At 35.6% G+C, this 26,443-nt stretch overlaps 27 non-coding genes across 27 annotated transcripts; 21 read left to right on the forward strand and 6 right to left on the reverse strand.

Moving 5' to 3' along the window:
- Positions 1-193: 193 nt before the first annotated feature.
- On the reverse strand, positions 194-265 carry Trnad-guc (transfer RNA aspartic acid (anticodon GUC)). The gene has a single exon. It is a non-coding gene; the product is annotated as a tRNA-Asp (tRNA).
- Positions 266-944: 679 nt separating this feature from the next.
- Trnap-agg (transfer RNA proline (anticodon AGG)) lies at positions 945-1,016 on the forward strand. Its single transcript has one exon. It is a non-coding gene; the product is annotated as a tRNA-Pro (tRNA).
- Positions 1,017-1,300: 284 nt separating this feature from the next.
- Trnap-agg (transfer RNA proline (anticodon AGG)) lies at positions 1,301-1,372 on the forward strand. Its single transcript has one exon. It is a non-coding gene; the product is annotated as a tRNA-Pro (tRNA).
- Positions 1,373-1,654: 282 nt separating this feature from the next.
- Trnap-ugg (transfer RNA proline (anticodon UGG)) lies at positions 1,655-1,726 on the forward strand. The gene has a single exon. It is a non-coding gene; the product is annotated as a tRNA-Pro (tRNA).
- Positions 1,727-2,674: 948 nt separating this feature from the next.
- Trnap-agg (transfer RNA proline (anticodon AGG)) lies at positions 2,675-2,746 on the forward strand. Its single transcript has one exon. It is a non-coding gene; the product is annotated as a tRNA-Pro (tRNA).
- A 4,995-nt stretch (positions 2,747-7,741) lies between these two features.
- On the forward strand, positions 7,742-7,813 carry Trnap-agg (transfer RNA proline (anticodon AGG)). Its single transcript has one exon. It is a non-coding gene; the product is annotated as a tRNA-Pro (tRNA).
- A 1,304-nt stretch (positions 7,814-9,117) lies between these two features.
- Positions 9,118-9,189, forward strand: Trnap-agg (transfer RNA proline (anticodon AGG)). The gene has a single exon. It is a non-coding gene; the product is annotated as a tRNA-Pro (tRNA).
- Positions 9,190-9,741: 552 nt separating this feature from the next.
- On the reverse strand, positions 9,742-9,813 carry Trnad-guc (transfer RNA aspartic acid (anticodon GUC)). The gene has a single exon. It is a non-coding gene; the product is annotated as a tRNA-Asp (tRNA).
- A 676-nt stretch (positions 9,814-10,489) lies between these two features.
- Positions 10,490-10,561, forward strand: Trnap-agg (transfer RNA proline (anticodon AGG)). Its single transcript has one exon. It is a non-coding gene; the product is annotated as a tRNA-Pro (tRNA).
- A 2,265-nt stretch (positions 10,562-12,826) lies between these two features.
- Positions 12,827-12,898, forward strand: Trnap-ugg (transfer RNA proline (anticodon UGG)). The gene has a single exon. It is a non-coding gene; the product is annotated as a tRNA-Pro (tRNA).
- Positions 12,899-13,181: 283 nt separating this feature from the next.
- On the forward strand, positions 13,182-13,253 carry Trnap-ugg (transfer RNA proline (anticodon UGG)). The gene has a single exon. It is a non-coding gene; the product is annotated as a tRNA-Pro (tRNA).
- A 283-nt stretch (positions 13,254-13,536) lies between these two features.
- On the forward strand, positions 13,537-13,608 carry Trnap-ugg (transfer RNA proline (anticodon UGG)). Its single transcript has one exon. It is a non-coding gene; the product is annotated as a tRNA-Pro (tRNA).
- A 2,266-nt stretch (positions 13,609-15,874) lies between these two features.
- Positions 15,875-15,946, forward strand: Trnap-ugg (transfer RNA proline (anticodon UGG)). Its single transcript has one exon. It is a non-coding gene; the product is annotated as a tRNA-Pro (tRNA).
- A 198-nt stretch (positions 15,947-16,144) lies between these two features.
- Trnad-guc (transfer RNA aspartic acid (anticodon GUC)) lies at positions 16,145-16,216 on the reverse strand. Its single transcript has one exon. It is a non-coding gene; the product is annotated as a tRNA-Asp (tRNA).
- Positions 16,217-17,251: 1,035 nt separating this feature from the next.
- On the forward strand, positions 17,252-17,323 carry Trnap-ugg (transfer RNA proline (anticodon UGG)). The gene has a single exon. It is a non-coding gene; the product is annotated as a tRNA-Pro (tRNA).
- A 1,219-nt stretch (positions 17,324-18,542) lies between these two features.
- Positions 18,543-18,614, reverse strand: Trnad-guc (transfer RNA aspartic acid (anticodon GUC)). Its single transcript has one exon. It is a non-coding gene; the product is annotated as a tRNA-Asp (tRNA).
- A 678-nt stretch (positions 18,615-19,292) lies between these two features.
- Trnap-agg (transfer RNA proline (anticodon AGG)) lies at positions 19,293-19,364 on the forward strand. The gene has a single exon. It is a non-coding gene; the product is annotated as a tRNA-Pro (tRNA).
- A 285-nt stretch (positions 19,365-19,649) lies between these two features.
- Positions 19,650-19,721, forward strand: Trnap-ugg (transfer RNA proline (anticodon UGG)). Its single transcript has one exon. It is a non-coding gene; the product is annotated as a tRNA-Pro (tRNA).
- Positions 19,722-19,920: 199 nt separating this feature from the next.
- Trnad-guc (transfer RNA aspartic acid (anticodon GUC)) lies at positions 19,921-19,992 on the reverse strand. The gene has a single exon. It is a non-coding gene; the product is annotated as a tRNA-Asp (tRNA).
- A 679-nt stretch (positions 19,993-20,671) lies between these two features.
- On the forward strand, positions 20,672-20,743 carry Trnap-agg (transfer RNA proline (anticodon AGG)). Its single transcript has one exon. It is a non-coding gene; the product is annotated as a tRNA-Pro (tRNA).
- A 284-nt stretch (positions 20,744-21,027) lies between these two features.
- Trnap-agg (transfer RNA proline (anticodon AGG)) lies at positions 21,028-21,099 on the forward strand. Its single transcript has one exon. It is a non-coding gene; the product is annotated as a tRNA-Pro (tRNA).
- Positions 21,100-21,381: 282 nt separating this feature from the next.
- On the forward strand, positions 21,382-21,453 carry Trnap-ugg (transfer RNA proline (anticodon UGG)). The gene has a single exon. It is a non-coding gene; the product is annotated as a tRNA-Pro (tRNA).
- Positions 21,454-22,401: 948 nt separating this feature from the next.
- On the forward strand, positions 22,402-22,473 carry Trnap-agg (transfer RNA proline (anticodon AGG)). The gene has a single exon. It is a non-coding gene; the product is annotated as a tRNA-Pro (tRNA).
- Positions 22,474-23,580: 1,107 nt separating this feature from the next.
- On the forward strand, positions 23,581-23,652 carry Trnap-agg (transfer RNA proline (anticodon AGG)). Its single transcript has one exon. It is a non-coding gene; the product is annotated as a tRNA-Pro (tRNA).
- A 1,303-nt stretch (positions 23,653-24,955) lies between these two features.
- On the forward strand, positions 24,956-25,027 carry Trnap-agg (transfer RNA proline (anticodon AGG)). Its single transcript has one exon. It is a non-coding gene; the product is annotated as a tRNA-Pro (tRNA).
- Positions 25,028-25,568: 541 nt separating this feature from the next.
- Trnad-guc (transfer RNA aspartic acid (anticodon GUC)) lies at positions 25,569-25,640 on the reverse strand. Its single transcript has one exon. It is a non-coding gene; the product is annotated as a tRNA-Asp (tRNA).
- Positions 25,641-26,316: 676 nt separating this feature from the next.
- On the forward strand, positions 26,317-26,388 carry Trnap-agg (transfer RNA proline (anticodon AGG)). Its single transcript has one exon. It is a non-coding gene; the product is annotated as a tRNA-Pro (tRNA).
- Positions 26,389-26,443: the final 55 nt, after the last annotated feature.

Below are 26,443 nucleotides of genomic sequence, written 5' to 3' on the forward strand. Positions count from 1 at the left end.
TTGACAATAAAAGCAAGGTTGAACTTTAGACAATTGTATTTTCATTTGTCTGTTTTTTTTTTACTGTAACAAGGATTCATATGTAGAATACTAAAGAAAATAACGAGGATTGATAGGTATTTGTAGTCAAAACTAAATCAAATCAAAGTTTCAAACCAAAGCAGAATATTAATTTACTTGACAAAAAAATAACCTCCCCGTCGGGGAATCGAACCCCGGTCTCCCGCGTGACAGGCGGGGATACTGACCACTATACTAACGAGGAACCCGACTGTGATTTGACATAATAAGAACCATATCTATTTATAACACACTAATTTTGAAAACAAACATTTTACTTGTGCTGAATAAGAATAGTTTGTCCCACCTTAATAACTAAATGTTCTGAACAACTTAAATTATATCTATCGTGTTTAATAGCGTTAAAAACGAAAACAAACCTAACAAACCAATGTTCTCAAAATGGATTAATTGACTTCCAATTGAAAAACAAGATTATCAAGAATTTTGAAACGTATTTTAATAAAGACAGGATTGTAATATTTAATCAAAATAAAAAACTTATTTCAATATGTTACAGCGTAATGGCTCGTTGGTCTAGGTGTATGATTCTCGCTTAGGGTGCAAGAGGTCACTCGGGTTCCAATCCCGGACGAGCCCTAATCTTTTAAATAAATCAACAAGGTATTACTTCGGGATTATTTGCGAGTTTTGTTAATTGTTTTGCTTAAAAAATTTCGAATCAATTCAGCATAGACTTTAGAAGTATATTGACATTCAATCACTTTGATTATCTCATGATCAACCGTCTTAAGTGCGGTAGTGGATTAAACAGGAACACTGGTAAGACTTTTCTAACATTTTATCGACTTGGAAAGAAAAAAAAATGACATGACTGTAACACTTATTGAAAATTGTAACCTCATTAACCAATTTTGGCAGCTGGCTCGTTGGTCTAGGGGTATGATTCTCGCTTAGGGTGCGAGAGGTCGCGGGTTCAAATCCCGGACGAGCCCTAATCTTTTAAATAAATCAACAAGGTATTACTTCGGGGATTATTTGCGAGTTTTGTTAATTGTTTTGCTTAAAAAATTTCGAATCAATTCAGCATAGACTTTAGAAATATATTGACATTCAATCACTTTGATTATCTCATGATCAACCGTCTTAAGTGCGGTAGTGGATTAAACAGAAACACTGATAAGACTTTTCTGACATTTTATCGACTTGGATCGAAAAAAAATGACATGACTGTAACACTTATTGAAAATTGTAACCTCATTAACCAATTTTGGCACCTGGCTCGTTGGTCTAGGGGTATGATTCTCGCTTAGGGTGCGAGAGGTCCCGGGTTCAAATCCCGGACGAGCCCTAATCTTTTAAATAAATCAACAAGGTATTACTTCGGGGTTTATTTGCGAGTTTTGTTAATTGTTTTGCTTAAAAAATTTCGAATCAATTCAGCATAGACTTTAGAAATATATTGATATTCAATCACTTGGTTGTCTAATGATTAACCGTCTTATGTGCGTTAGTGGAGGAAACAGAAACACTGATAAGACTTTTCTGCCATTTTATCGACTTGGATCGAAAAAAAATGACATGACTGTAACACTTATTGCAAATCAGAACCTCATTAACTATTTTGGCATCTGGCTCGTTGGTCTAGGGGTATGATTCTCGCTTTGGGTGCGAGAGGTCCCGGGTTCAAATCCCGGACGAGCCCTCGTTTTTGACAATAAAAGCAAGGTTGAACTTTAGACAATTGTATTTTCATTTGTCTGTTTTTTTTTACTGTAACAAGGATTCATATGTAGAATACTAAAGAAAATAACGAGGATTGATAGGTATTTGTAGTCAAAACTAAATCAAATCAAAGTTTCAAACCAAAGCAGAATATTAATTTACATGACAAAAAAATAACCTCCCCGTCGGGGAATCGAACCCCGGTCTCCCGCGTGACAGGCGGGGAAACTGACCACTATACTAACGAGGAACCCGACTGTGATTTGACATAATAAGAACCATATGTATTTATAACACACTAATTTTGGAAACAAACATTTTCCTTGTGCTGAATAAGAATAGTTTGTCCCACCTTAATAACTAAATGTTCTGAACAACTTAAATTATATCTATCGTGTTTAATAGCGTTAAAAACGAAAACAAACCTAACAAACCAATGTTCTCAAAATGGGTTAATTGACTTCCAATTGAAAAACAAGATTATCAAGAATTTTGAAACGTATTTTAAATAAAGACAGGATTGTAATATTTAATCAAAATAAAAAACTTATTTCAATATGTTACAGCGTAATGGCTCGTTGGTCTAGGTGTATGATTCTCGCTTAGGGTGCAAGAGGTTTCGGGTTCCAATCCCGGACGAGCCCTAATCTTTTAAATAAATCAACAAGGTATTACTTCGGGATTATTTGCGAGTTTTGTTAATTGTTTTGCTTAAAAAATTTCGAATCAATTCAGCATAGACTTTAGAAGTATATTGACATTCAATCACTTTGATTATCTCATGATCAATCGTCTTAATTGCGGTAGTGGATTAAACAGCAACACTGGTAAGACTTTTCTAACATTTTATCGACTTGGATCGAAAAAAAAATGACATGACTGTAACACTTATTGAAAATTGTAACCTCATTAACCAATTTTGCCAGCTGGCTCGTTGGTCTAGGGGTATGATTCTCGCTTAGGGTGCGAGAGGTCCCGGGTTCAAATCCCGGACGAGCCCTAATCTTTTAAATAAATCAACAAGGTATTACTTCGGGATTATTTGCGAGTTTTGTTAATTGTTTTGCTTAAAAAATTTCGAATCAATTCAGCATAGACTTTAGAACAGTGGTTCCCAAACTGTGGTACCCGTACCACCGGTGGTACGCGAGAGTCTTTCAGGTGGTACGCGACTACGTATAAATCTGCGAAAACTTGAAAAAAAAAAATTTTTGAAGCATATGTATAAACTTGCGAAAACTTTCAACTTTTAAAACTTTCAGATTGGGTATTTGCAATGTTGCGTTGTAATTACCTTCAATTTGAGGTTTCGCACGTTTATGACGTAACACTTAGCTTGTGGAAGATAATAAAACGTTAATTGTTAGCTGGTTTAATATGTATGTAGTAATAAACTGAAGAGCAGCAGTGTAGTATTGCCATATGTATAATGATATTTCAATCATATTGAACTACTGTAATTTCTTTTAAAATAGAGGAATAGTGTGATAATTTAATTTTGTTTAATTTAACTATACTAGTAACATGTCTAAACGAAAGTACAGCCTGACTTAGGCTACATAAACTACGGGTTTATAGCTATTGAACACAATAGAGAAGCTGTTCCGCAATATGTTGTTTGTATGAAGGCGCTTGCTAATTCAGCTATGAAACCAAGCTTACTCCCGACGACATCTCAACCAGCTGGTCGAGAAAAAACAACTACATCCATCGCATAAAAACTATTTGCTGTGTTTTGTTTAATTTATGGCTTTTATGTCTTCGTGGAATGACATTTGTTAAACTTGTAGAAGCCATTTTGTCATATTGTGTTTACACAGAGAATTTTTGTTTTAATCGATGTGTCGTAACGGAAAATTTTCAGTAAAAATCTATGGCCTAAATTCTTTGTAACCATATGTAATGTTTACGTCACTCCTTGCAGCCAATGTGCAAACGATAAGCGGAAAGTTTTCGGTAAAATTCCGTTACGTAGATTTCTTGCAACGAATGCCTTGTTACACCAATTTTTATGCGTCAGAGCTGAATGTGATGTTACGTATATCCGTTTAATGTGAGCGCTTTGTTTTGAAATTCGCCTTATTGTCAACAATCCATTATTTTAGAATCGAACGCCAGTTACGTCGCAATGTAGATCGAAGCGCTTTTGTTCAAGCCATATTTGGACAAAAATATTATTTCCGTCCATAAGAGTCGAGAGAAAAAGGTTTAGACCACGCCTTGTTGTCACGTGATTTATTATTGAAAATTGTAAGAATATCTACGTCAATATTTCCTGTGCATTTTAGAAATATTTTCGCCAATAAGTATAGTGACACAATCGAATAAAAAATAGTATCAACCAGTATCACCCAGTACTGCCTAGTGCAGAGATAGAGGCTTTTATAGCTTCTACTCAGACAGCAAAATTGACTGTTCATGTATCTGAACTAAAGGAAAGAATTGGACCTGTCTGGCCTTACGAAGACAGGCCATCTCAAATCTTGTAGGAGTGTGGTCGATTCATCTTGGCAATTATATAAATGAAGACTCATTTACACGGACCCATACCCCTCCAAAATTGATGCCCGCGTGTGAGGAACGAACCACCTGCAAACTACTTTCCCAAGAAGACTGAAGAAACGAAGCTCAAAGAAAAAATATGTGCCTAAATCTGTATGGACCACCTACAAACGGCCGCCTAAAAACTGTCATGTTTGGAACTTGCAAGAAGCCAGCTTTAGAAGAAATTAATCTCATCGAAAGATACGTGAAGAGACGCTCCATAGCGTCAGCAAAGCATTTGCTTGGAATTCGAAACACGAAATACAAACAAGCGTTGCCGATAAAGACATCACCACTGTTTGGAATCATGGAAAACGAAACGGAATTATGGATTTCACAATAACTGATTCTGCCTAGTTTATCAGGTGAAAATCTATTATACTTTTAATATATATATATATAATTATTAAAATACCGACCGAAAGGTCTGTAAATTGTTTATGCGACATTTTTGAGCCATTTAAATGTGTCCAAATTTTGCCCGCGTCAAAGCACGCGTAGCGGAAATACTTCGTAAAAGCATAGTGATGTCATTCACAAGCGAAAAATATGCTTCAACTCGTGTAAGTCTACAAACACGACTTTAGGGATAAAACCCTACTCGCGTTCGTAATGTGTTAAATGTTTTATGTAAATATTTTCAATGCATCGCTTGCCTTCGTGCTTTTCAAATGCAACCCCAATTAAATAGGCGTAAATCAAACAACTTCCGTAACGGCACTCTACGTGGAAACTGAACTCGTTTCCAACCGCATTTTCCCTTCCTAAAACAAACAGCGTTTCTATAAACGGATTCGCATCTACTTATAAAACGCAAGCCAGTCAAAATGACTAATTTTAAGTGTACACTTCTATACGTCTAATATATTATATCTCATGAACCATTTTGTGAAACTCACTCGCAAAAGCTTACTATTTTAACACGGATTGCCAGTACGCGTTAAGACACTTGACCCTACCTAAAAAGTAGCTTGTTCATCTGTAAACTTACGCCCAAGGCGTGCCTGGCTTACAAGGCTTAGTTGCCACTCGATCGCTTTTGAATATGTTGGTAAGCTAGCAACCGACAAAACCCATTAGCGGTGTTTCCGTAAGTTATCGCTTTTCAACGCCGGTACTTAATCCCTCCAAGCGAAATGTAAAGCAAAAATTCTACGTTTCCAGATAAATTTCACTTATCTTTTCAAAAGAATACATAGCATACGCATTAGTTCTCAGCGAGTGCTATAAATGTATTCCGCAAGTTACCAATGATATTCGGTAACGTCAAATATCCTATAGCTTGCTAGGTCACGAGTTTTCATCGCTAACGTGTTGTTGCTACGTTGACCCTAAATATATCATGGTGGTTAATTCTACCATTTCCACGATAAGAAAATCCCCTTATCCGACCAAGACCTATATGCGGTCGCAATTACAAAATAGCTGGATAGAATTTCCAACAACGCCTGTCCTACTTCACAAACCCTAGAGTTGCCACGCCAAAATGAAGTTATGATAAACTTCGACTAGCCAGTCGAATGACGATAACCAATTTCAATGAAAATGCACGTTGCTCGCGAAATGCCCCACAAATGTTCACTTGTTGCAAAATTGTTATAACTATAATCATTGTATGTATCGCTTTTGAAGCGAAGAAATGTAAAAATGTTACCATTATGTATAAGTTACTCTATGTATCGCGTATAATGTAAATTAAATAACCATGTAATCGCTATAAAGTATATGTCATTGTATGAATCGCAAAGAATATAAATTTAAATGAATATATTGCAATAATTAATTGTCTCAAACTTTAAGTGTAACCTGTCGCGCCTATATATATATAAGTATAAAAAATATGTGTGTCTATAACCAAAATGTTAATAACCTAAGTTTGAAGTGTTGCAATAAAAATGTTCAAGACATACGAACACACATCTGCCGAAAAATATTTCGCATTTTTCAGAATACAAAAGCACGTTGGACAGCGAAAGGTCACAGCACAGCGCAGCGCACAATGAATGGCTTTCCGGTGACGTCAAAATTACAACGCACCAAACAGGGAGTTTCCCCTGCTGCCGCACAGATCGCCTGAAAAGCTCAATCCACAGCAATGCAATGGTGTGTCAAGCACACAACAATTTCGAGCAACTCAGCGAACGCTGACATCAAAGTCCTCGGTTGCTAATTCAGGCACCAAAGAGAAAACTTTCTCGAGGAATCAGGAATCTGACTAAAACAATTGCGCAAATGCGTTATGTGATCGAACAATTTTCGCGTCCACGAGTCCACACACATTTCACAAACAAATAACCAGCTTTTAATATGCAAGCTGTTCCAAAATCTAGCGTGGGAATATTTGTAGAAGCCATTTTGTCATATTGTGTTTACACAGAGAATTTTTGTTTTAATCGATGTGTCGTAACGGAAAATTTTCAGTAAAAATCTATGGCCTAAATTCTTTGTAACCATATGTAATGTTTACGTCACTCCTTGCAGCCAATGTGCAAACGATAAGCGGAAAGTTTTCGGTAAAATTCCGTTACGTAGATTTCTTGCAACGAATGCCTTGTTACACCAATTTTTATGCGTCAGAGCTGAATGTGATGTTACGTATATCCGTTTAATGTGAGCGCTTTGTTTTGAAATTCGCCTTATTGTCAACAATCCATTATTTTAGAATCGAACGCCAGTTACGTCGCAATGTAGATCGAAGCGCTTTTGTTCAAGCCATATTTGGACAAAAATATTATTTCCGTCCATAAGAGTCGAGAGAAAAAGGTTTAGACCACGCCTTGTTGTCACGTGATTTATTATTGAAAATTGTAAGAATATCTACGTCAATATTTCCTGTGCATTTTAGAAATATTTTCGCCAATAAGTATAGTGACACAATCGAATAAAAAATAGTATCAACCAGTATCACCCAGTACTGCCTAGTGCAGAGATAGAGGCTTTTATAGCTTCTACTCAGACAGGAAAATTGACTGTTCATGTATCTGAACTAAAGGAAAGAATTGGACCTGTCTGGCCTTACGAAGACAGGCCATCTCAAATCTTGTAGGAGTGTGGTCGATTCATCTTGGCAATTATATAAATGAAGACTCATTTACACGGACCCATACCCCTCCAAACTCTAATACAGCTACATGCTCATTTTCTTATCTATATGCTAAAATAGGTATAGTTTGAGATATTCTAGTCAGATGTAACTTAGGTGGTACATGAACACTGTACAAAAGCTCAAAATGGTACGCGAGAAAAAAAGTTTGGGAAACACTGCTTTAGAAGTATATTGACATTCAATCACTTTGATTATCTCATGATCAACCGTCTTAAGTGCGGTAGTGGATTAAACAGCAACACTGGTAAGACTTTTCTAACATTTTATCGACTTGGATCGAAAAAAAAATGACATGACTGTAACACTTATTGAAAATTGTAACCTCATTAACCAATTTTGGCAGCTGGCTCGTTGGTCTAGGGGTATGATTCTCGCTTAGGGTGCGAGAGGTCCCGGGTTCAAATCCCGGACGAGCCCTAATCTTTTAAATAAATCAACAAGGTATTACTTCGGGGATTATTTGCGAGTTTTGTTAATTGTTTTGCTTAAAAAATTTCGAATCAATTCAGCATAGACTTTAGAAATGTATTGACATTCAATCACTTGATTGTCTAATGATTAACCGTCTTATGTGCGTTAGTGGAGGAAACAGAAACACTGATAAGACTTTTCTGACATTTTATCGACTTGGATCGAAAAAAATGACATGACTGTAACACTTATTGCAAATCAGAACCTCATTAACTATTTTAGCATCTGGCTCGTTGGTCTAGGGGTATGATTCTCGCTTTGGGTGAGAGAGGTCCCGGCTTCAAATCCCGGACGAGCCCTCGTTTTTGACAATAAAAGCAAGGTGGTACTTTAGACAATTGTATTTTCATTTGTCTGTTTTTTTCTTTTACTGTAACAAGGGTTCATATGTAGAATACTAAAGAAAATAACGAGGATTGATAGGTATTTGTAGTCAAAACTAAATCAAATCAAAGTTTCAAACCAAAGCAGAATATTAATTTACATGACAAAAAAATAACCTCCCCGTCGGGGAATCGAACCCCGGTCTCCCGCGTGACAGGGGGGGATACTGTCCACTATACTAACGAGGAACCCGACTGTGATTTGACATAATAAGAACCATATGTATTTATAACACACTAATTTTGGAAACAAACATTTTCCTTGTGCTGAATAAGAATAGTTTGTCCCACCTTAATAACTAAATGTTCTGAACAACTTAAATTATATCTATCGTGTTTAATAGCGTTAAAAATGAAAACAAACCTAACAAACCAATGTTCTCAAAATGGGTTAATTGACTTCCAATTGAAAAACAAGATTATCAAGAATTTTGAAACGTATTTTAAATAAAGACAGGATTGTAATATTTAATCAAAATAAAAAACTTATTTCAATATGTTACAGCGTAATGGCTCGTTGGTCTAGGTGTATGATTCTCGCTTAGGGTGCAAGAGGTCTCGGGTTCCAATCCCGGACGAGCCCTAAACTTTTAAATAAATCAACAAGGTATTACTTCGGGATTATTTGCGAGTTTTGTTAATTGTTTTGCTTAAAAAATTTCGAATCAATTCAGCATAGACTTTAGAAGTATATTGACATTCAATCACTTTGATTATCTCATGATCAACCGTCTTAAGTGCGGTAATGGATTAAACAGCAACACTGGTAAGACTTTTCTAACATTTTATCGACTTGGATCGAAAAAAAAATGACATGACTGTAACACTTATTGAAAATTGTAACCTCATTAACCAATTTTGGCAGCTGGCTCGTTGGTCTAGGGGTATGATTCTCGCTTAGGGTGCGAGAGGTCCCGGGTTCAAATCCCGGACGAGCCCTAATATTTTAAATAAATCAACAAGGTATTACTTCGGGATTATTTGCGAGTTTTGTTAATTGTTTTGCTTAAAAAATTTCGAATCAATTCAGCATAGACTTTAGAAATATATTGACATTCAATCACTTGATTGTCTAATGATTAACCGTCTTATGTGCGTTGGTGGAGGAAACAGAAACACTGATAAGACTTTTCTGACATTTTATCGACTTGGATCGAAAAAAAATGACATGACTGTAACACTTATTGCAAATCAGAACCTCATTAACTATTTTGGCATCTGGCTCGTTTGTCTAGGGGTATGATTCTCGCTTTGAGGGTGAGAGGTCCCGGGTTCAAATCCCGGACGAGCCCTCGTTTTTGACAATAAAAGCAAGGTGGTACTTTAGACAATTGTATTTTCATTTGTCTGTTTTTTTTTTACTGTAACAAGGGTTCATATGTAGAATACTGAAGAAAATAACGAGGATTGATAGGTATTTGTAGTCAAAACTAAATCAAATCAAAGTTTCAAACCAAAGCAGAATATTAATTTACGTGACAAAAAAATAACCTCCCCGTCGGGGAATCGAACCCCGGTCTCCCGCGTGACAGGCGGGGATACTGTCCACTATACTAACGAGGAACCCGACTGTGATTTGACATAATAAGAACCATATGTATTTATAACACACTAATTTTGGAAACAAACATTTTCCTTGTGCTGAATAAGAATAGTTTGTCCTACCTTAATAACTAAATGTTCTGAATAACTTAAATTAGATCTATCGTGTTTAATAGCTTCAAAAACGAAAACAAACCTAACAAACCAATGTTCTCAAAATGGGTTAATTGACTTCCAATTGAAAAACAAGATTATCAAGAATTTTGAAACGTATTTAAAAAAAAGACACGATTGTAATATTTAATCAAAAAAAAGACTTAATTCAATATGTTACAGCGTAATGGCTCGTTGGTCTAGGGGTATGATTCTCGCTTAGGGTGCAAGATGTCCCGGGTTCCAATCCCGGACGAGCCCTAATCTTTCAACTGAATCACAAGGTATTACTTCGGGGATTTTTTGCGAGTTTTGTTAATTGTTTTGCTTAAAAAATTTCGAATCAATTCAGCATAGACTTTAGAAGTATATTGACATTCAATCACTTTGATTATCTCATGATCAACCGTCTTAAGTGCGGTAGTGGATTAAACAGCAACACTGATAAGACTTTTCTAACATTTTATCGACTTGGATCGAAAAAAAATGACATGACTGTAACACTTATTGAAAATTGTAACCTCATTAACCAATTTTGGCAGCTGGCTCGTTGGTCTAGGGGTATGATTCTCGCTTAGGGTGCGATAGGTCCCGGGTTCAAATCCCGGACGAGCCCTAATCTTTTAAATAAATCAACAAGGTATTATTTCGGGGATTATTTGCGAGTTTTGTTAATTGTTTTGCTTAAAAAATTTCGAATCAATTTAGCATAGACTTTAGAAATATATTGACATTCAATCACTTGATTGTCTCATGATTAACCGTCTTATGTGCGTTAGTGGAGGAAACAGAAACACTGATAAGACTTTTCTGACATTTTATCGACTTGGATCGAAAAAAAAATGACATGACTGTAACACTTATTGCAAATCAGAACCTCATTAACTATTTTGGCAGCTGGCTCGTTGCTCTAGGGGTATGGTTCTCGCTTTGGGTGCGAGAGGTCCCGTGTTCAAATCCCAGACGAGCCCTCGTTTTTGACAATAAAAGCAAGGTGGTACTTTAGACAATTGTATTTTCATTTGTCTGTTTTTTTTTAATGTAACAAGGGTTCATATGTAGAACACTAAAGAAAATTACGAGGATTGATAGGTATTCGCAGTCAAAACTAAATCAAATCAAAGTTTCAAACCAAAGCAGAATATTAATTTACTTGACAAAAAAATAACCTCACCGTCAGGGAATCGAACCCCGGTCTCCCGCGTGACAGGCGGGGATACTGACCACTATACTAACGAGGAACCCGACTGTGATTTGACATAATAAGAACCATATGTATTTATAACACACTAATTTTGAAAAACAAACATTTTCCTTGTGCTGAATAAGAATAGTTTGTCCCACCTTAATAACTAAATGTTCTGAATAACTTAAATTAGATCTATCGTGTTTAATAGCGTTAAAAACGAAAACAAACCTAACAAACCAATGTTCTCAAAATGGGTTAATTGACTTGCAATTGAAAAACAAGATTATCAAGAGATTTAAAACGTATTTTAAATAAAGACAGGATTGTAATATTTAATCAAAATAAAAAACTTATTTCAATATGTTACAGCGTAATGGCTCGTTGGTCTAGGGGTATGATTCTCACTTAGGGTGCAAGAGGTCTCGGGTTCCAATCCCGGACGAGCCCTATTCTTTTAAATAAATCAACAAGGTATTACTTCGGGATTATTTGCGAGTTTTGTTAATTGTTTTGCTTAAAAAATTTCGAATCAATTCAGCATAGATTTTAGAAATATATTGACATTCAATCACTTGATTATCTCATGATCAACCGTCTTAAGTGCGGTAGTGGATTAAACAGCAACACTGATAAGACTTTTCTAACATTTTATCGACTTGGATCGAAAAAAAATATGACATGACTGTAACACTTATTGAAAATGATAACCTTCATTAACTAATGTTGGCAGCTGGCTCGTTGGTCTAGGGGTATAATTCTCGCTTTGGGTGCGAGAGGTCCTGGATGCAAATCCCGGACGAGCCCTCTTTTTTGTCAATAAAAGCAAGGTGATACTTGAAAATAACGAAAATAACGAGGATTGATAGGTATTCGCAGTCAAAACTAAATCAAATCAAAGTTTCAAACCAAAGCAGAATATTAATTTACTTGACAAAAAAATAACCTCACCGTCAGGGAATCGAACCCCGGTCTCCCGCGTGACAGGCGGGGATACTGACCACTATACAAACGAGGAACCCGACTGTGATTTGACATAATAAGAACCATATGTATTTATAACACACTAATTTTGAAAACAAACATTTTCCTTGTGCTGAATAAGAATAGTTTGTCCCACCTTAATAACTAAATGTTCTGAATAACTTAAATTAGATCTATCGTGTTTAACAGCGTTAAAAACGAAAACAAACCTAACAAACCAATGTTCTCAAAATGGGTTAATTGATTTGCAATTGAAAAACAAGATTATCAAGAGGTTTGAAACGTATTTTAAATAAAGACAGGATTGTAATATTTAATCAAAATAAAAAACTTATTTCAATATGTTACAGCGTAATGGCTCGTTGGTCTAGGGATATGATTCTCGCTTAGGGTGCAAGAGGTCTCGGGTTCTAATCCCGGACGAGCCCTAATCTTTTAACTTAATCAACAAGGTATTACTTTGGGGATTATTTGCGAGTTTTGTTAATTGTTTTGCTTAAAAAATTTCGAATCAATTCAGCATAGACTTTAAAAGTATATTGACATTCAATCACTTTGATTGTCTCATGATTAACCGTCTTATGTGCGTTAGTGGAGGAAACAGAAAGACTGATAAGACTTTTCTGACATTTTATCGACTTGGATCGAAAAAAAATGACATGACTGTAACACTTATTGCAAATCAGAACCTCATTAACTATTTTGGCAGCTGGCTCGTTGGTCTAGGGGTATAATTCTCGCTTTGGGTGCGAGAGGTCCCGGGTTCAAATCCCGGACGAGCCCTAATCTTTTAAATAAATCAACAAGGTATTATTTCGGGGATTATTTGCGAGTTTTGTTAATTGTTTTGCTTAAAAAATTTCGAATCAATTCAGCATAGACTTTAGAAATATATTGACATTCAATCACTTGATTGTCTCATGATTAACCGTCTTATGTGCGTTAGTGGAGGAAACAGAAACACTGATAAGACTTTTCTGACATTTTATCGACTTGGATCGAAAAAAAAATGACATGACTGTAACACTTATTGCAAATCAGAACCTCATTAACTATTTTGGCAGCTGGCTCGTTGGTCTAGGGGTATAATTCTCGCTTTGGGTGCGAGAGGTCCCGGGTTCAAATCCCGGACGAGCCCTAATCTTTTAAATAAATCAACAAGGTATTATTTCGGGGATTATTTGCGAGTTTTGTTAATTGTTTTGCTTAAAAAATTTCGAATCAATTCAGCATAGACTTTAGAAATATATTGACATTCAATCACTTGATTGTCTCATGATTAACCGTCTTATGTGCGTTAGTGGAGGAAACAGAAACACTGATAAGACTTTTCTGACATTTTATCGACTTGGATCGAAAAAAAAATGACATGACTGTAACACTTATTGCAAATCAGAACCTCATTAACTATTTTGGCAGCTGGCTCGTTGCTCTAGGGGTATGGTTCTCGCTTTGGGTGCGAGAGGTCCCGGGTTCAAATCCCGGACGAGCCCTCGTTTTTGACAATAAAAGCAAGGTGGTACTTTAGACAATTGTATTTTCATTTGTCTGTTGTTTTTTAATGTAACAAGGGTTCATATGTAGAACACTAAAGAAATAACGAGGATTGATAGGTATTCGCAGTCAAAACTAAATCAAATCAAAGTTTCAAACCAAAGCAGAATATTAATTTACTTGACAAAAAAATAACCTCACCGTCAAGGAATCGAACCCCGGTCTCCCGCGTGACAGGCGGGGATACTGACCACTATACTAACGAGTAACCCGACTGTGATTTGACATAATAAGAACCATATGTATTTATAACACACTAATTTTGAAAAATTAACATTTTCCTTGTGCTGAATAAGAATAGTTTGTCCCACCTTAATAACTAAATGTTCTGAATAACTTAAATTAGATCTATCGTGTTTAATAGCGTTAAAAACGAAAGCAAACCTAACAAACCAATGTTCTCAAAATGGGTTAATTGACTTGCAATTGAAAAACAAGATTATCAAGAGATTTGAAACGTATTTTAAATAAAGACAGGATTGTAATATTTAATCAAAATAAAAAATTATTTCAATATGTTACAGCGTAATGGCTCGTTGGTCTAGGGGTATGATTCTCGCTTAGGGTGCAAGAGGTCTCGGGTTCCAATCCCGGACGAGCCCTAATCTTTTAAATAAATCAACAAGGTATTACTTCGGGATTATTTGCGAGTTTTGTTAATTGTTTTGCTTAAAAAATTTCGAATCAATTCAGCATAGATTTTAGAAATATATTGACATTCAATCACTTGATTATCTCATGATCAACCGTCTTAAGTGCGGTAGTGGATTAAACAGCAACACTGATAAGACTTTTCTAACATTTTATCGACTTGGATCGAAAAAAAATATGACATGAATGGAACACTTATTGAAAATGATAACCTTCATTAACTAATGTTGGCAGCTGGCTCGTTGGTCTAGGGGTATAATTCTCGCTTTGGGTGCGAGAGGTCCTGGATTCAAATCCCGGACGAGCCCTCTTTTTTGTCAATAAAAGCAAGGTGATACTTGAAAATAACGAAAATAACGAGGATTGATAGGTATTCGCAGTCAAAACTGAATCAAATGAAAGTTTCAAACCAAAGCAGAATATTAATTTACTTGACAGAAAAATAACCTCACCGTCAGGGAATCGAACCCCGGTCTCCCGCGTGACAGGCGGGGATACTGACCACTATACAAACGAGGAACCCGACTGTGATTTAACATAATAAGAACCATATGTACTTATAACACACTAATTTTGAAAACAAACATTTTCCTTGTGCTGAATAAGAATAATTTGTCAACCTTAACTACTAAATGTTGTGAATAACTGAAATTATATCTATCGTGTTTAATAGCGTTAAAAACGAAAACAAACCTAACAAACCAATGTTCTCAAAATGGGTTAATTGACTTCCAATTGAAAAACAAGATTATCAAGAATTTTGAAACGTATTTTAAAAAAAGACACGATTGTAATATTTAATCAAAAAAAAAAACTTAATTCAATATGTTACAGCGTAATGGCTCGTTGGTCTAGGGGTATGATTCTCGCTTAGGGTGCAAGATGTCCCGGGTTCCAATCCCGGACGAGCCCTAATCTTTCAACTGAATCACAAGGTATTACTTTGGGGATTATTTGCGAGTTTTGTTAATTGTTTTGCTTAAAAAATTTCGAATCAATTCAGCATAGACTTTAGATGTATATTGACATTCAATCACTTTGATTATCTCATGATCAACCATCTTAAGTGCGGTAGTGGATTAAACAGCAAGACTGATAAGACTTCTCTAACATTTTATCGACTTGGATCGAAAAAAAAATGACATGACTGTAACACTTATTGAAAATTGTAACCTCATTAAGCAATGTTGGCAGCTGGCTCGTTGGTCTAGGGGTATGATTCTCGCTTAGGGTGCAAGATGTCCCGGGTTCCAATCCCGGACGAGCCCTAATCTTTCAACTGAATCACAAGGTATTACTTCGGGGATTATTTGCGAGTTTTGTTAATTGTTTTGCTTAAAAAATTTCGAATCAATTCAGCATAGATTTTAGAAGTATATTGGCATTCAATCACTTTGATTATCTCATGATCAACCGTCTTAAGTGCTGTAGTGGATTAAACAGCAACACTGATAAGACTTTTCTAACATTTTATCGACTTGGATCGAAAAAAAATATGACATGACTGTAACACTTATTAAAAATGATAACCTTCATTAACTAATGTTGGCAGCTGGCTCGTTGGTCTAGGGGTATAATTCTCGCTTTGGGTGCGAGTGTTCCCGGGTTCAAATCCCGGACGAGCCCTCTTTTTTGACAATAAAATCAAGGTGATATTTCAGGCAATTGTATTTTCATTTGTCTGTTGTTTTTGACTGCAACAAGGATTCAGATGTAGAATACAAAAGAAAATAATGAGGATTGATAGGTATTCGTAGTCAATACTAAATCAAATCAAAGTTTCAAACCAAAGCAGAATATTAATTTACTTGACAAAAAAATAACCTCCCCGTCGGGGTATCGAACCCCGGTCTCCCGCGTGACAGGCGGGGATACTGACCACTATACTAACGAGGAACCCGACTGTGATTTGACATAATAAGAACCATATGTATTTATAACACACTAATTTTGAAAACAAACATTTTCCTTGTGCTGAATAAGAATAATTTGTCCCACCTTAACAACTAAATGTTGTGAATAACTGAAATTATATCTATCGTGTTTAATAGCGTTAAAAACGAAAACAAACCTAACAAACCAATGTTCTCAAAATGGGTTAATTGACTTCCAATTGAAAAACAAGATTATCAAGAATTTTGAAACGTAATTTAAAAAAAGACACGATTGTAATATTTAATCAAAAAAAAAAACTTAATTCAATATGTTACAGCGTAATGGCTCGTTGGTCTAGGGGTATGATTCTCGCTTAGGGTGCAAGATGTCCCGGGTTCCAATCCCGGACGAGCCCTAATCTTTCAACTGAATCACAAGGTATTACTTCGGGGATTATTTGCGAGTTTTGTTAATTGTTTTGCTTAAAAAATTTCGAATCAATTCAGCATAGACTTTAGATGTATATTGACATTCAATCACTTTGATTATCTCATGATCAACCGTCTTAAGTGCGGTAGTGGATTAAACAGCAAGACTGATAAGACTTTTCTAACATTTTATCGACTTGGATCGAAAAATAATGACATGACTGTAACACTTATTGAAAATTGTAACCTCATTAACCAATGTTGGCAGCTGGCTCGTTGGTCTAGGGGTATGATTCTCGCTTAGGGTGCAAGATGTCCCGGGTTCCAATCCCGGACGAGCCCTAATCTTTCAACTGAATCACAAGGTATTACTTCGGGGATTATTTGCGAGTTTTGTTAATTGTTTTGCTTAAAAAATTTCGAATCAATTCAGCATAGATTTTAGAAGTATATTGGCATTAAATCACTTTGATTATCTCATGATCAACCGTCTTAAGTGCTGTAGTGGATTAAACAGCAACACTGATAAGACTTTTCTAACATTTTATCGACTTGGATCGAAAAAAAATATGACATGACTGTAACACTTATTGAAAATGATAACCTTCATTAACCAATGTTGGCAGCTGGCTCGTTGGTCTAGGGGTGTAATTCTCGCTTTGGGTGCGAGAGGTCCCGGGTTCAAATCCCGGACGAGCCCTGTTTATTGACAATAAAATCAAGGTGATATTTCAGGCAATTGTATTTTCATTTGTCTGTTGTTTTTGACTGCAACAAGGATTCAGATGTATAATACAAAAGAAAATAATGAGGATTGATAGGTATTCGTAGTCAATACTAAATCAAATCAAAGTTTCAAACCAAAGCAGAATATTAATTTACTTGACAAAAAAATAACCTCCCCGTCGGGGAATCGAACCCCGGTCTCCCGCGTGACAGGCGTAGATGCTGACCACTATACTAACGAGGAACCCGACTGTGATTTAACATAATAAGAACCATATGTATTTATAACAAACTAATTTTGAAAACAAACATTTTACTTGTGCTGAATAAGAATAGTTTGTCCCACCTTAATAACTAAATGTTCTGAACAACTTAAATTATATCTATCGTATTTAATAGCGTTAAAAACGAAAACAAACCTAACAAACCAATGTTCTCAAAATGGGTTAATTGACTTCCAATTGAAAAACAAGATTATCAAGAATTTTGAAACGTATTTTAAATAAAGACAGGATTGTAATATTTAATCAAAATAAAAAACTTATTTCAATATGTTACAGCGTAATGGCTCGTTGGTCTAGGTCTATGATTCTCGCTTAGGGTGCAAGAGGTCTCGGGTTCCAATCCCGGACGAGCCCTAATCTTTTGAATAAATCAACAAGGTATTACTTCGGGATTATTTGCGAGTTTTGTTAATTGTTTTGCTTAAAAAATTTCGAATCAATTCAGCATAGACTTTAGAAGTATATTGACATTCAATCACTTTGATTATCTCATTATCAACCGTCTTAAGTGCGGTAGTGGATTAAACAGCAACACTGGTAAGACTTTTCTAACATTTTATCGACTTGGATCGAAAAAAAAAATGACATGACTGTAACACTTATTGAAAATTGTAACCTCATTAACCAATGTTGGCAGCTGGCTCGTTGGTCTAGGGATATGATTCTCGCTTAGGGTGCGAGAGGTCCCGGGTTCAAATCCCGGACGATCCCTCGTTTTTGACAATAAAAGCAAGGTTGTACTTTAGACAATTGTATTTTCATTTGTCTGTTTTTTTTTTACTGTAACAAGGGTTTATATGTAGAATACTAAAGAAAATAACGAGGATTGATAGGTTTTCGTAGTATAACTAAATCAAATCAAAGTTTCAAACCAAAGCAGAATATTAATTTACATGACAAAAAAATAACCTCCCCGTCGGGGAATCGAACCCCGGTCTCCCGCGTGACAAGCGGGGATACTGACCACTATACTAACGAGGAACCCGACTGTGATTTGACATAATAAGAACCATATGTATTTATAACACACTAATTTTGAAAACAAACATTTTACTTGTGCTGAATAAGAATAGTTTGTCCCACCTTAATAACTAAATGTTCTGAACAACTTAAATTATATCTATCGTGTTTAATAGCGTTAAAAACGAAAACAAACCTAACAAACCAATGTTCTCAAAATGAGTTAATTGACTTCCAATTGAAAAACAAGATTATCAAGAATTTTGAAACGTATTTCAAATAAAGACAGGATTGTAATATTTAATCAAATTAAAAAACTTATTTCAATATGTTACAGCGTAATGGCTCGTTGGTCTAGGTGTATGATTCTCGCTTAGGGTGCAAGAGGTCTCGGGTTCCAATCCCGGACGAGCCCTAATCTTTTAAATAAATCAACAAGGTATTACTTCGGGATTATTTGCGAGTTTTGTTAATTGTTTTGCTTAAAAAACTTCGAATCAATTCAGCATAGACTTTAGAAGTACATTGACATTCAATCACTTTGATTATCTCATTATCAACCGTCTTAAGTGCGGTAGTGGATTAAACAGCAACACTGGTAAGACTTTTCTAACATTTTATCGACTTGGATCGAAAAAAAAATGACATGACTGTAACACTTATAGAAAATTGTAACCTCATTAACCAATTTTGGCAGCTGGCTCGTTGGTCTAGGGGTATGATTCTCGCTTAGGGTGCGAGAGGTCCCGGGTTCAAATCCCGGACGAGCCCTAATCTTTTAAATAAATCAACAAGGTATTACTTCGGGGATTATTTGCGAGTTTTGTTAATTGTTTTGCTTACAAAATTTCGAATCAATTCAGCATAGACTTTAGAAATATATTGACATTCAATCACTTGATTGTCTCATGATTAAACGTCTTATGTGCGTTAGTGGAGGAAACAGAAACACTGATAAGACTTTTCTGACATTTTATCGACTTGGTTCGAAAAAAAAAATGACATGACTGTAACATTTATTGAAAATTGTAACCTCAATAACCAATGTTGGCAGCTGGCTCGTTGGTCTAGGGATATGATTCTCGCTTTGGGTGCGAGAGGTCCCGGGTTCAAATCCCGGACGAGCCCTCGTTTTTGACAATAAAAGCAAGGTGGTACTTTAGACAATTGTATTTTCATTTGTCTGTTTTTTTTTTACTGTAACAAGGGTTCATATGTAGAATACTAAAGAAAATAACCAGGATTGATAGGTATTTGTAGTCAAAACTAAATCAAATCAAAGTTTCAAACCAAAGCAGAATATTAATTTACTTGACAAAAAAATAACCTCCCCGTCGGGGAATCGAACCCCGGTCTCCCGCGTGACAGGCGGGGATACTGACCACTATACTAACGAGGAACCCGACTGTGATTTGACATAATAAGAACCATATCTATTTATAACACACTAATTTTGAAAACAAACATTTTACTTGTGCTGAATAAGAATAGTTTGTCCCACCTTAATAACTAAATGTTCTGAACAACTTAAATTATATCTATCGTGTTTAATAGCGTTAAAAACGAAAACAAACCTAACAAACCAATGTTCTCAAAATGGATTAATTGACTTCCAATTGAAAAACAAGATTATCAAGAATTTTGAAACGTATTTTAATAAAGACAGGATTGTAATATTTAATCAAAATAAAAAACTTATTTCAATATGTTACAGCGTAATGGCTCGTTGGTCTAGGTGTATGATTCTCGCTTAGGGTGCAAGAGGTCACTCGGGTTCCAATCCCGGACGAGCCCTAATCTTTTAAATAAATCAACAAGGTATTACTTCGGGATTATTTGCGAGTTTTGTTAATTGTTTTGCTTAAAAAATTTCGAATCAATTCAGCATAGACTTTAGAAGTATATTGACATTCAATCACTTTGATTATCTCATGATCAACCGTCTTAAGTGCGGTAGTGGATTAAACAGGAACACTGGTAAGACTTTTCTAACATTTTATCGACTTGGAAAGAAAAAAAAATGACATGACTGTAACACTTATTGAAAATTGTAACCTCATTAACCAATTTTGGCAGCTGGCTCGTTGGTCTAGGGGTATGATTCTCGCTTAGGGTGCGAGAGGTCCCGGGTTCAAATCCCGGACGAGCCCTAATCTTTTAAATAAATCAACAAGGTATTACTTCGGGGATTATTTGCGAGTTTTGTTAATTGTTTTGCTTAAAAAATTTCGAATCAATTCAGCATAGACTTTAGAAATATATTGACATTCAATCACTTTGATTATCTCATGATCAACCGTCTTAAGTGCGGTAGTGGATTAAACAGAAACACTGATAAGACTTTTCTGACATTTTATCGACTTGGATCGAAAAAAAATGACATGACTGTAACACTTATTGAAAATTGTAACCTCATTAACCAATTTTGGCACCTGGCTCGTTGGTCTAGGGGTATGATTCTCGCTTAGGGTGCGAGAGGTCCCGGGTTCAAATCCCGGACGAGCCCTAATCTTTTAAATAAATCAACAAGGTATTACTTCGGGGTTTATTTGCGAGTTTTGTTAATTGTTTTGCTTAAAAAATTTCGAATCAATTCAGCATAGACTTTAGAAATATATTGACATTCAATCACTTGGTTGTCTAATGATTAACCGTCTTATGTGCGTTAGTGGAGGAAACAGAAACACTGATAAGACTTTTCTGCCATTTTATCGACTTGGATCGAAAAAAAATGACATGACTGTAACACTTATTGCAAATCAGAACCTCATTAACTATTTTGGCATCTGGCTCGTTGGTCTAGGGGTATGATTCTCGCTTTGGGTGCGAGAGGTCCCGGGTTCAAATCCCGGACGAGCCCTCGTTTTTGACAATAAAAGCAAGGTTGAACTTTAGACAATTGTATTTTCATTTGTCTGTTTTTTTTTACTGTAACAAGGATTCATATGTAGAATACTAAAGAAAATAACGAGGATTGATAGGTATTTGTAGTCAAAACTAAATCAAATCAAAGTTTCAAACCAAAGCAGAATATTAATTTACATGACAAAAAAATAACCTCCCCGTCGGGGAATCGAACCCCGGTCTCCCGCGTGACAGGCGGGGAAACTGACCACTATACTAACGAGGAACCCGACTGTGATTTGACATAATAAGAACCATATGTATTTATAACACACTAATTTTGGAAACAAACATTTTCCTTGTGCTGAATAAGAATAGTTTGTCCCACCTTAATAACTAAATGTTCTGAACAACTTAAATTATATCTATCGTGTTTAATAGCGTTAAAAACGAAAACAAACCTAACAAACCAATGTTCTCAAAATGGGTTAATTGACTTCCAATTGAAAAACAAGATTATCAAGAATTTTGAAACGTATTTTAAATAAAGACAGGATTGTAATATTTAATCAAAATAAAAAACTTATTTCAATATGTTACAGCGTAATGGCTCGTTGGTCTAGGTGTATGATTCTCGCTTAGGGTGCAAGAGGTTTCGGGTTCCAATCCCGGACGAGCCCTAATCTTTTAAATAAATCAACAAGGTATTACTTCGGGATTATTTGCGAGTTTTGTTAATTGTTTTGCTTAAAAAATTTCGAATCAATTCAGCATAGACTTTAGAAGTATATTGACATTCAATCACTTTGATTATCTCATGATCAACCGTCTTAATTGCGGTAGTGGATTAAACAGCAACACTGGTAAGACTTTTCTAACATTTTATCGACTTGGATCGAAAAAAAAATGACATGACTGTAACACTTATTGAAAATTGTAACCTCATTAACCAATTTTGCCAGCTGGCTCGTTGGTCTAGGGGTATGATTCTCGCTTAGGGTGCGAGAGGTCCCGGGTTCAAATCCCGGACGAGCCCTAATCTTTTAAATAAATCAACAAGGTATTACTTCGGGATTATTTGCGAGTTTTGTTAATTGTTTTGCTTAAAAAATTTCGAATCAATTCAGCATAGACTTTAGAACAGTGGTTCCCAAACTGTGGTACGCGTACCACCGGTGGTACGCGAGAGTCTTTCAGGTGGTACGCGACTACGTATAAATCTGCGAAAACTTGAAAAAAAAAATTTTTTGAAGCATATGTATAAACTTGCGAAAACTTTCAACTTTTAAAACTTTCAGATTGGGTATTTGCAATGTTGCGTTGTAATTACCTTCAATTTGAGGTTTCGCACGTTTATGACGTAACACTTAGCTTGTGGAAGATAATAAAACGTTAATTGTTAGCTGGTTTAATATGTATGTAGTAATAAACTGAAGAGCAGCAGTGTAGTATTGCCATATGTATAATGATATTTCAATCATATTGAACCACTGTAATTTCTTTTAAAATAGAGGAATAGTGTGATAATTTAATTTTGTTTAATTTAACTATACTAGTAACATGTCTAAACGAAAGTACAGCCTGACTTAGGCTACATAAACTACGGGTTTATAGCTATTGAACACAATAGAGAAGCTGTTCCGCAATATGTTGTTTGTATGAAGGCGCTTGCTAATTCAGCTATGAAACCAAGCTTACTCCCGACGACATCTCAACCAGCTGGTCGAGAAAAAACAACTACATCCATCGCATAAAAACTATTTGCTGTGTTTTGTTTAATTTATGGCTTTTATGTCTTCGTGGAATGACATTTGTTAAACTCTAATACAGCTACATGCTCATTTTCTTATCTATATGCTAAAATAGGTATAGTTTGAGATATTCTAGTCAGATGTAACTTAGGTGGTACATGAACACTGTACAAAAGCTCAAAATGGTACGCGAGAAAAAAAGTTTGGGAAACACTGCTTTAGAAGTATATTGACATTCAATCACTTTGATTATCTCATGATCAACCGTCTTAAGTGCGGTAGTGGATTAAACAGCAACACTGGTAAGACTTTTCTAACATTTTATCGACTTGGATCGAAAAAAAAATGACACTTATTGAAAATTGTAACCTCATTAACCAATTTTGGCAGCTGGCTCGTTGGTCTAGGGGTATGATTCTCGCTAAGGGTGCGAGAGGTCCCGGGTTCAAATCCCGGACGAGCCCTAATCTTTTAAATAAATCAACAAGGTATTACTTCGGGGATTATTTGCGAGTTTTGTTAATTGTTTTGCTTAAAAAATTTCGAATCAATTCAGCATAGACTTTAGAAATATATTGACATTCAATCACTTGATTGTCTAATGATTAACCGTCTTATGTGCGTTAGTGGAGGAAACAGAAACACTGATAAGACTTTTCTGACATTTTATCGACTTGGATCGAAAAAAATGACATGACTGTAACACTTATTGCAAATCAGAACCTCATTAACTATTTTAGCATCTGGCTCGTTGGTCTAGGGGTATGATTCTCGCTTTGGGTGAGAGAGGTCCCGGCTTCAAATCCCGGACGAGCCCTCGTTTTTGACAATAAAAGCAAGGTGGTACTTTAGACAGTTGTATTTTCATTTGTCTGTTTTTTTTTTTACTGTAACAAGGGTTCATATGTAGAATACTAAAGAAAATAACGAGGATTGATAGGTATTTGTAGTCAAAACTAAATCAAATCAAAGTTTCAAACCAAAGCAGAATATTAATTTACATGACAAAAAAATAACCTCCCCGTCGGGGAATCGAACCCCGGTCTCCCGCGTGACAGGGGGGGATACTGTCCACTATACTAACGAGGAACCCGACTGTGATTTGACATAATAAGAACCATATGTATTTATAACACACTAATTTTGGAAACAAACATTTTCCTTGTGCTGAATAAGAATAGTTTGTCCCACCTTAATAACTAAATGTTCTGAACAACTTAAATTAGATCTATCGTGTTTAATAGCGTTAAAAACGAAAACAAACCTAACAAACCAATGTTCTCAAAATGGGTTAATTGACTTCCAATTGAAAAACAAGATTATCAAGAATTTTGAAACGTATTTTAAATAAAGACAGGATTGTAATATTTAATCAAAATAAAAAACTTATTTCAATATGTTACAGCGTAATGGCTCGTTGGTCTAGGGGTATGATTCTCACTTAGGGTGCAAGAGGTCTCGGGTTCCAATCCCGGACGAGCCCTATTCTTTTAAATAAATCAACAAGGTATTACTTCGGGATTATTTGCGAGTTTTGTTAATTGTTTTGCTTAAAAAATTTCGAATCAATTCAGCATAGACTTTAGAAGTATATTGACATTCAATCACTTTGATTATCTCATGATCAACCGTCTTAAGTGCGGTAATGGATTAAACAGCAACATTGGTAAGGCTTTTCTAACATTTTATCGACTTGGATCGAAAAAAAAATGACATGACTGTAACACTTATTGAAAATTGTAACCTCATTAACCAATTTTGGCAGCTGGCTCGTTGGTCTAGGGGTATGATTCTCGCTTAGGGTGCGAGAGGTCCCGGGTTCAAATCCCGGACGAGCCCTAATCTTTTAAATAAATCAACAAGGTATTTATTTGCGAGTTTTGTTAATTGTTTTGCTTAAAAAATTTCGAATCAATTCAGCATAGACTTTAGAAATATATTGACATTCAATCACTTGATTGTCTAATGATTAACCGTCTTATGTGCTTTGGTGGAGGAAACAGAAACACTGATAAGACTTTTCTGACATTTTATCGACTTGGATCGAAAAAAAATGACATGACTGTAACACTTATTGCAAATCAGAACCTCATTAACTATTTTGGCATCTGGCTCGTTTGTCTAGGGGTATGATTCTCGCTTTGAGGGTGAGAGGTCCCGGGTTCAAATCCCGGACGAGCCCTCGTTTTTGACAATAAAAGCAAGGTGGTACTTTAGACAATTGTATTTTCATTTGTCTGTTTTTTTTTACTGTAACAAGGGTTCATATGTAGAATACTAAAGAAAATAACGAGGATTGATAGGTATTTGTAGTCAAAACTAAATCAAATCAAAGTTTCAAACCAAAGCAGAATATTAATTTACGTGACAAAAAAATAACCTCCCCGTCGGGGAATCGAACCCCGGTCTCCCGCGTGACAGGCGGGGATACTGTCCACTATACTAACGAGGAACCCGACTGTGATTTGACATAATAAGAACCATATGTATTTATAACACACTAATTTTGGAAACAAACATTTTCCTTGTGCTGAATAAGAATAGTTTGTCCTACCTTAATAACTAAATGTTCTGAATAACTTAAATTAGATCTATCGTGTTTAATAGCTTCAAAAACGAAAACAAACCTAACAAACCAATGTTCTCAAAATGGGTTAATTGACTTCCAATTGAAAAACAAGATTATCAAGAATTTTGAAACGTATTTAAAAAAAAGACACGATTGTAATATTTAATCAAAAAAAAGACTTAATTCAATATGTTACAGCGTAATGGCTCGTTGGTCTAGGGGTATGATTCTCGCTTAGGGTGCAAGATGTCCCGGGTTCCAATCCCGGACGAGCCCTAATCTTTCAACTGAATCACAAGGTATTACTTCGGGGATTTTTTGCGAGTTTTGTTAATTGTTTTGCTTAAAAAATTTCGAATCAATTCAGCATAGACTTTAGAAGTATATTGACATTCAATCACTTTAATTATCTCATGATCAACCGTCTTAAGTGCGGTAGTGGATTAAACAGCAACACTGATAAGACTTTTCTAACATTTTATCGACTTGGATCGAAAAAAAATGACATGACTGTAACACTTATTGAAAATTGTAACCTCATTAACCAATTTTGGCAGCTGGCTCGTTGGTCTAGGGCTATGATTCTCGCTTAGGGTGCGAGAGGTCCCGGGTTCAAATCCCGGACGAGCCCTATTAAATAAATCAACAAGGTATTATTTCGGGGATTATTTGCGAGTTTTGTTAAT

The sequence above is a fragment of the Ascidiella aspersa genome, chromosome 1 (genome assembly GCF_963924565.1).
Source record: "Ascidiella aspersa chromosome 1, kaAscAspe10.2, whole genome shotgun sequence".
Classification (NCBI taxonomy): Eukaryota; Metazoa; Chordata; class Ascidiacea; order Phlebobranchia; family Ascidiidae; genus Ascidiella; species Ascidiella aspersa.